The sequence below is a fragment of the Stomoxys calcitrans genome, chromosome 5 (genome assembly GCF_963082655.1).
Source record: "Stomoxys calcitrans chromosome 5, idStoCalc2.1, whole genome shotgun sequence".
Taxonomy (NCBI): Eukaryota; Metazoa; Arthropoda; class Insecta; order Diptera; family Muscidae; genus Stomoxys; species Stomoxys calcitrans.
In genome coordinates, this window is record NC_081556.1 from 75,720,981 (window position 1) to 75,729,736 (window position 8,756).

Consider the following 8,756-nt stretch of genomic DNA (forward strand, 5'->3'; position numbering starts at 1 on the left):
CTTTCATTGCGCAAACTTGTAGTCAGAGGTGCACCTGTGGCTTTGCATGCCGCCATCGCAATGCATAAATTTATGTTTAGTGTTGGATACACATGGGCGTTGTTAATATGTTGAGCAGCTAAGTTCCTTGCCAAACCTTTTGCAGTTTGCGCAAAAGGAGTGATTCTTGTGCTGCTAGAAAATTCATCAAAAAATAACAATTCTTTTCCGCGAAGTCAGCATAAACGTGCGGAAGTACTCAAGTAAGTGCACTCATATGGTGGCAGACAAAGCAAACACAAAACTTTGTCCAGCGCGGCCACAGTTATTTGTAAATTGAAGTGTAAACCCCATCATGTGAACTTGTGCCGGAATGCCGACAAAGGAGTGTCGACACCGGTGCAATTTACTACTTGTGGTTACCCACAACAGGAAACTGACTCCTTAGTGGTGGTAGTAGAGATATGGATATGGTAGTCATTGGGCCAAGTTTTAATTACATTTTTCCGTTACAGGCAACATAAAAGTACGTACTTCATGGGTTAATAAGTTTTCACAAGAGCCTAAAAGTATGCAATAGTGTGAGATTACAATCAATTCATGTTCAGATGTTGTTAAGTGGTTTGAGCTAATTGTATTGCAATGCCGCCGAATAGGAGACTGACACCGGCTTGTGCAATTACTGGTGCGGCCTGAGTGCATCATTGCGATGTTGGACAAAAATTTCAATTAATTAGCTCAAAGCTTACAATTGTTGATTTGCCTATATTACTTTTGTTAAAGTGATGGAAAACTTTGAATGTTATTAGTAATAGAATTTGCCAATAAAATAATATTCTATCTATTTTTATACCCTACATCACCACCGTGGTACAGGGTATTATAACTTTTTGCATTTATTTGCAACGCTAAGAAGGAGAAGAGCTAGACCCATAAGTATATGGGGTCTATATTTATGGTGATTTAGATTCTGAAAAAAAAAAATGTAACACTAATGTTGCACTTATACGGGACAATATTTTGGGAATGCTGCCTTATCCCTCTCATAGTTTTACACTTTTTACATTTTCAATCGAACATGTTAATATGCCCGTATATTGTAATTTCAACCAAATAATGCTGTAAAATGTAGCAATGCATCTAATATGCCGTTAGCTAAATAAAACGCGATTACTTTTTCCTTTTTTTATGTATTTCTTTTTAATATTTTGCCAAACATTCTACAAATTGTTTTCTTCTTCTTCTTTTCAACCAAAATTTGCTTGAACGGTGGCATGCACATGAGATGATAGCAGCTGATTTAAAGTGCGGCATTCTCCATCCTAGCCTAGCCACGGTGTAGAAAATGCAGCATTTTTTCACTTTCAGTGGGCAACACCATTACAAACGAACATTTACCCGGTGGTGGGGTTACACTTTTTTGGAGAATCGAACACAAAATTTCGATCTCAGTGCAACATGTCGAAAAAATGCTGCACTTTTTTTCACAATCGAAATCACCATTAGATAAAGTTCCCATGTATATTTCCGATACACCTTTTTAAAGCAGTAGAAGCAACAATTCTGGTCCGATCATTACAAAATTTGGCATGAAGTGCTATTATTGACGTCCCAATATGTGTGCAAAATGTCATCGAAATCGCTTCAGATGGAGATATAGCTCCCATATACATCTTTCATCCACAATTTTGATCCGATCTTTACTGAATTTGGCATATCGTTATTTGACGTCCCAATATGTTTCTCAAATAGCATCGAAATCGGTCCAGAGTTAGCTGATATTTGCCTTTTTATCTGCGGTAGCCAGAATTTGGGTCCCAGTGTAAAAGAATCTTGCTGTTCTATTCGATATTTCACTTAGTATACAAAATTAAAGTCTGCCAAGATTTAGAAATAGGTGCTATTCATTAAAAGTAATGGATAGACTCGGTAGTGTAGGGTATTATATAGTCGGATATGTCCGACTTTAGCCTTTCTTTACTGGTACTTTCAACAAAAGAAAGGGAAACAAGTAAAATCGTGCTAAGTTCGGCGGGGTCGAATCTTGGGAACCCACCACCATGAATTCTGCTAACAATTTATACAAAATAAATTTAGTTGAAGGGTATAATTTAACCGAATAATAACCGAACAAGGATGATCGAGAGAACGATTTACATAGAAGCAATATTAGGTTATAGACTGATTTGGACCGTATTTGGCACAGTTGTTGGAAGTCGTAACAGAACTCATATAAAAATTTTCAGCGAAATCGGAAAAAAATTGCGGCTTGTAAGGACTCAAGAAGTCAAATCGGGAGATCGGTTTACATGGGAGCTATATCAAGTTATAGATCGATTCGGACCATACTTGGCACAGTTCTTGGAAGTTCTAACGGAATACCACACGCAAACTTTCAGCCAAATCGGACAAAAATTGCGGTTTGTAAGGGCTAAAGAAATCAAATCGGGAGATCGGTTTATATGAGAGCTATATCAGTTTATGAACCGATTCGAACCATGCTTGGCACAGTTGTTGGAAGTTATCGGACAAAAATAGCGTCATTAGTAGGGCTAAAGAAGTCAAATCGGGAGATCGGTTTATATGATTTGAACAGAACACTACATACAAAATTTCAACCAAATTGGGCAAAAATTGCGGCTTCCAGGGGTTCAAGAAGTCAAATCGGGAGATCGGTTTATATGGGAGCTATATCAAAATCTGAAGCGATATGGCCCATTTGCAAAACTCAACGACCTACATCAATATTTAGTATCTGTGCAAAATTTCAAGCAGCTAGCCTTACGCGTTCGACAGACTGACGGACACGGTTAGATCGACTCAGAACGTAGATACGATCAAGAATATATATACTTTAGACGAATATTTCGAGGTGTTACAAACGGAATGTCTAGATTAGTATGTGGTCCAATGACACTACGGACAAACATCTATGCCAGCTTGTTGTGCGTTCTAAGTACTAAAATGTATCCTCGAAAAAGAAATCTAATTCAGAAATTCCGTGCTACTTATAAAATTCATAATTGTATTCCATACCACGCTCCTAAGTTGGTTCATGTCTGGTATTATGTCCCCGACTAAGTGCCGGTGTCTGTTAGCCGCGAAAGCAGGGCAATGACATAGGAAATACTCTAACGTCTCATCATCTTCCCCGCATACCCTACACATGCTATCATTTGACGCACCGATTTTGCATAAGTGAGCTGGTAGTCCTATGTGTCCCGTTATGACACCAAAAGCTATACTGACCTCCTTCTAACTTCTTTTCAGTAATAGCCTCGTCTTTTCACGATCCGTATCTCCTTATAGGATTTCCGTCGTCCTTCTGACCGTTTCGCTGTTCCTCAGTGTTTCATGCGCATTCGTCGCCCACGCTCTTAACTCGGACTGCGTTGACTCGAATGGCTTCGGGTTAACCAAGTTTGCTCTTTTCTCGGAAACGACTTAACCGATTCGCAATCGGATTGATTCGTTTAAAAGCCAATAATAATATCTACAATTTCATACTTGTTTTGTCTACCTCAAGCTCATAGTTTCCTAGATATAGAAAACGATTTGCAATCGGATTGATTCGTTTGAAAGCCAATAATAATATCTACAATTCCATACTTGTTTTGTCTACCTAACACTCACAGTTTCCGAAATAGAGAATAATTATATGTTGGGTCATTCTAGAAGTGACTTGTGAGGATGGAATATGTAATTTTCGTTTTTCTCGGAAACGACTTAACCGATTTGCAATCGGATTAATTCGTTTGAAATCCAATAATAAAATCTACAATTCCATCCTTGTTTTGTCTACCTAGCACTCACAGTTTCCGAGATATAGAATAATTTTATTCGCCCTTACTCAGCTATGTACCGGCAACCAAACGAGGCGGATTGTGCCATCCTCAGAGAGGCGTCTGTAGGGCCGTTTTATGGATAAACAGTCGAAAACAGATCTCAGACCCTGGATTTTCAATGTAGATCCACAGGTGCCGCTGTCGGCAGTGCGTCGCACTCGACCTCAAGTGCCGTCTCAGGTCTCCGAACGGCAACCGCTTCCATATCGTCATGGGACCCACAATTTCCCACCTGTTCCTTAGCATATTGTTTATTCAGTCTCTAAGGATTTGGTCCACACGGTACTGGTCTAAGTATTGGATCAGTGCGTAGGTCCGCACATTGTTAAACGCCCCCTCGATGTTAATGCATATCGCCAATGTATATGTACGTCTTGGCATCGAAGGATTTTTCTATTTTATGCAGAACCTCGTGCAGGGCAGTTTCTACCGCCCTTCCCTTGACTGTTTGTATTTGACTATTTCGGATGGATGTCCTACTTTTTATCATGGTATTCACAATACGATCCATGGTAATGAGTAGAAAGGACGTAAGGCTGTTGCATAACATGCCGTGACGGTCTTGGGTATAAATGTCATTGTCATAGGCAGGCTGTGAAAATAGTGGCCAGATCATGTCCGGGTGACTTAAAAGGTTGGAAGCTCCCCAAGGCTTCCTTTACCAAAAATTCTGCAATGATAAGCCTTACACCAACCTCATTATTCAAAGATTCCGGTGTCTCTGAGTCCCGTCGTATCCTGTGGAAAATTCGTTTTCTTCTTAACCTCAACATGTCCTTCGTTGTCTTTGCTCTCACTCCCAAGTCGTCTATTTGTTCCGAGAAAAGCTTCCAGGAGTCACGAAGCTATTTTTGGAGAAGATGCCCTTGCAAAGGCTAAAAGTGAAAATCGGACAATACATATATATTGGAACTATGTCGAAATCTGAACAGATTTCTTCTTATTTCAATAAGCTTTGCCTCTGGAAAAAAATGTTCGCACCGAATTTGAAAATGATTGGATGATCGAACAGATGGATGGACATAGCTAATATGAAGCAGAAAGTTATTCCGAGTCGATCCTTATACTTAACGATGCGTCCATCTGGGTGTTACAAACAAATGTAAACAAGTAAAAGCGTGCTAAGTTCGGCCGGGCCGAATCTTATATACCCTCAACGATGAATCGTATCCGTCGAGCTCTCTTCCCGGTATCTCTTTTTAGGCAAACAAAGGATAAAAGAAAACAATTGCTGTGTTATTGTAACAATATCAATTTATTGTTAATTTCGGACCTTAATAAAATTTAATATTGGAGACCATAGTAGAAGTCATTGTGTAAAATTTCAGCCAAATCTAGTACGAATTACGCCCTTTAGGGGCTGACGAAGTAACATAAGCAGATTGGTTTAAAGGGGAGTTGTATCAGGTTTTAAACCGATTCAGACTATATTCGGCACGTATGTTAAAGGTCATGAGAGAAGCCGTTGTGCAAATTTCAGCCAAATCGGATAATAATTGCAAACTTTAGAGGTTCAAGAAGTCAAGATACCAGATCGGTTTATATGGCAGCTATATAAGGTTATGGACCGATTTCAGCCATACTTGGCACGGTTGTACCTTACGCAAAATTTCAGCCAAATCGGATAATAATTGTGCCATTCATTTTGTCATTCCGTTTGCAACATATCGAAATATCCATTTCGGACCCTATAAAGTATATATACTCTTGATCGACGTTAAAATCTAAGACGATCTGGCCATGTCCGTCTGTCTGTTGAAATTATGCTACAGTCTTTAAAAATAGAGATATTGGGCTGAAACTTTGCACAGATTCTGTTTTTGTCCATAGACAGGTTAAGTTCGAAGTTGGGCTATATCGAACCATAGCTTGATATAGCCCCCATATAGACCGATCTGCCATTTTATGGTCTAAGGCCCATAAAAGCCATATATATTATCCGATTTTGCTGAAATTTGGGACAGCGAGTTGTGCTAGGCCAGTCGACATTGTTCTTCACCTTCACTCTACCGTGAGTTGTGTTATACCCTTCGATATCCCTCTTCAATTTGGTCTAGATCAGTTCGGGTTTGGATATAGCTGCCATATAGACCGAAAAGGCAACTTTACCTTGTATACCCACAACCATTGTCGTAGCTAGACATTTTCAAGGGGGTGCTACAGCCCAATTAAAACAAAAAACAACAACAAAAATTAAAACAATTAAAAAGGCATTTAGCTCAGCCGGGCTGAACATTGGATACCTATCATCCCGGGTATATATAAACAACATTTCGATAAAACCCTGGACGGAATGTGAGGCTTAAACTCAGTGCCGCCGTTATCTGTTCTATGGACCGGAACGGGCTTTTGAGCTTGATAAGGATCGCTATCACCACATTTAATTGTGAAAAATGCAACTACAACAGCTATATCGACATAAGATCCGAATTGGAACCAACCCACAACAAATCACTGTTCAAAATTTCAACAAAATCTGCTAACAAAGGGTCTTATATGGGATCAAGACCGAAAATCGGGAGATTAATATATATCACAGCCATATCCATATGTGATCCCATCAGTATCATGTTCAGGGGTTTAAAATAGCACACTGCACTTAATTTCGGCAAAATCGGATAAAAATTGGCTATTTATGGGTGAAAGGCCATCAATCGAGAGATCGGTATTTATGGGGGTCATATCAAAAATGGTGCGACCTGAACCGTACATGGCATGGGAACCTCACTGTGTAAAATTTCAATGAAATCGGACAATAAATGCGGCTTTATGGGTCTGAGACCTTTAATCGTGTGATCGATATATATAGGGGCTACATTAAGACAAATACCGATTTTAAGCATATTCGGCATGGATACCGGAGATGTTAACATAAATTATTGTCTAAATTTCTGCCTAATTAGGTAATAAATTTAGATTTTATGAGCCTAAGACCTTAAAACAGAAGATCGGTCTATATGGGGGCTATATTAAGATATAGTCCGATTTGGAACATATAATACACAGATTGTGCCAAATTCCAACCAAATCGGGTAATAAATACAGCTTTACGAGCCTAAGACCCTAAATCAGGAGATCGGCTTATGAGGGGGCCATATCAGGATATAGTCCGATCTAGCCTTAATTATACTTAACCAGCCTATGGATATAAAAGTAATCTGTGCAAAATTTCATCTCAATATCTTAATTTATTAAGACTGTTGATTGCTTTCAGTACACAGACGGGTGGACATGGAGATCTCTCGGATATTTACGACCACCAAGAATATTCATTAGACTGTCCCATGTATTTTGCTTTTGATCCCACGTATTTTCCGATCGGTTAACGATAATCCGTTGACATGACTTCCAAAATGAATGTAGTAATTTCTAGGTAGTCGGTTTTCGGTCCTAGCTCAAAACTGGTAAATAAAGGAAACTTTTATGTGGCATTTATTATAAAAACACATATTGTAACCTACACTACTACTGTATGATAGTAAAAAGCCATATCAGTCTGTCCGCTTATCCTTACTATATCGTTTGCCGTTTGTTGTAATCAGGATGGAGATCGCATTTTTCATTCAATTAATTTCCATATACCACTTTTATAGCTCAAAGACTAATGCTATGAATTTTGATATGAATGCAAATGCAAATTTTGCCCATGAACATTCCACTTAGGAACAGGGGCAAACTTCGCACATATCAATGAGTGCAGTGTGATTCAAGTTTAATCTCAATGATAAGGGGCCTGCTTTTTATAGCCGAGTCCGAACGGCGTGCCGCAGTGCGACACTTGTTTAGAGAGAAGTTTTACATGGCATAGTGCCTCACAAATGTTGAGAAGATGCTGACCGTGAGAAGACGACCCTGAAAGGAGGTATGAAGGAGGTCAGTATAGCTTTTGGTATCATAACGGGACACATAGGACTATGAGCTCACTTATGGAAATTGGTGAGGCAAGTGGTAGCATGTGCAGGCTTGCGGGGAAGATGATGAGACGTTGGTGCTTTTCCTATGTCAGTGCCCGGCTTCCGCATCTAACAGATACCAGCACATAGGTGGGGACACAATACCGAACATGAACAATCTTAGGGGCGTGGCATGGAAAACAATTAAGGGTTTTGTAAGTAGCACGGAATTAATTAACTTAGATTTTCTTTTTCAAGGGTACTTTCTAGTATTTAGAGCGTACATCAAACCGATTTCTGGTTTAGGTGTATGTCCATAGTGGCAGGGGGCTGATTAATATCCGCACCCTCTTTTCAACCTTACTTTACATAACCTAATAAAGTCCCTCAATTCGTCACACTTCCCACTGCTCTGCAAATAAAGTACGCGAACGACTTTCGGAAACAAGAAAAGTTTTAATCAATGGATTATTTTTAGAATCTGAAGTTTTGAAATTCAGTCGAATATAATCAATAGTTAACAGTAGTTAATACTAATGAAAATTCTGAGGGGTGGAACAAATTCGCTGGGTTGTGCTTAGCACCTGGGGGGTTTAAACCGCACTTGCACTTGTCAGACCTACAAAGCTATGTAGTATTGTGGTCGTCGCTTCAAAGTTCATCTACTGTTCAATACTCAGCAACAGCAATGAGCACGACCAGGTCTGCGGAGTCGGGGTCTCGGAGTCGTAGTCGAGCAATTTCCTCTGGAGTCGAAAAAATTACCTTGACTCCGATTTTGGAGAAAGTAGAAAAAAATGCTTCGACAAAAAATTATATTCTTCTTTAGTCTTTAGAAAAATGTTATCGAAATATTGTCTTTAAATTTTGTCATTGAAATTTTAGCTCTAGAAAAATTTCATTGAAATATTATCTTAAGAAACAAACAAATTCCTTGAAATTATGTCATTAGAAATAATTTCACTGTTTTAAAAAAAAATTCTTTTAAATTTTGTTTTCAGAAAAAATTTGATTGAAGTTTTGTTTTCAGAAAAAGTTT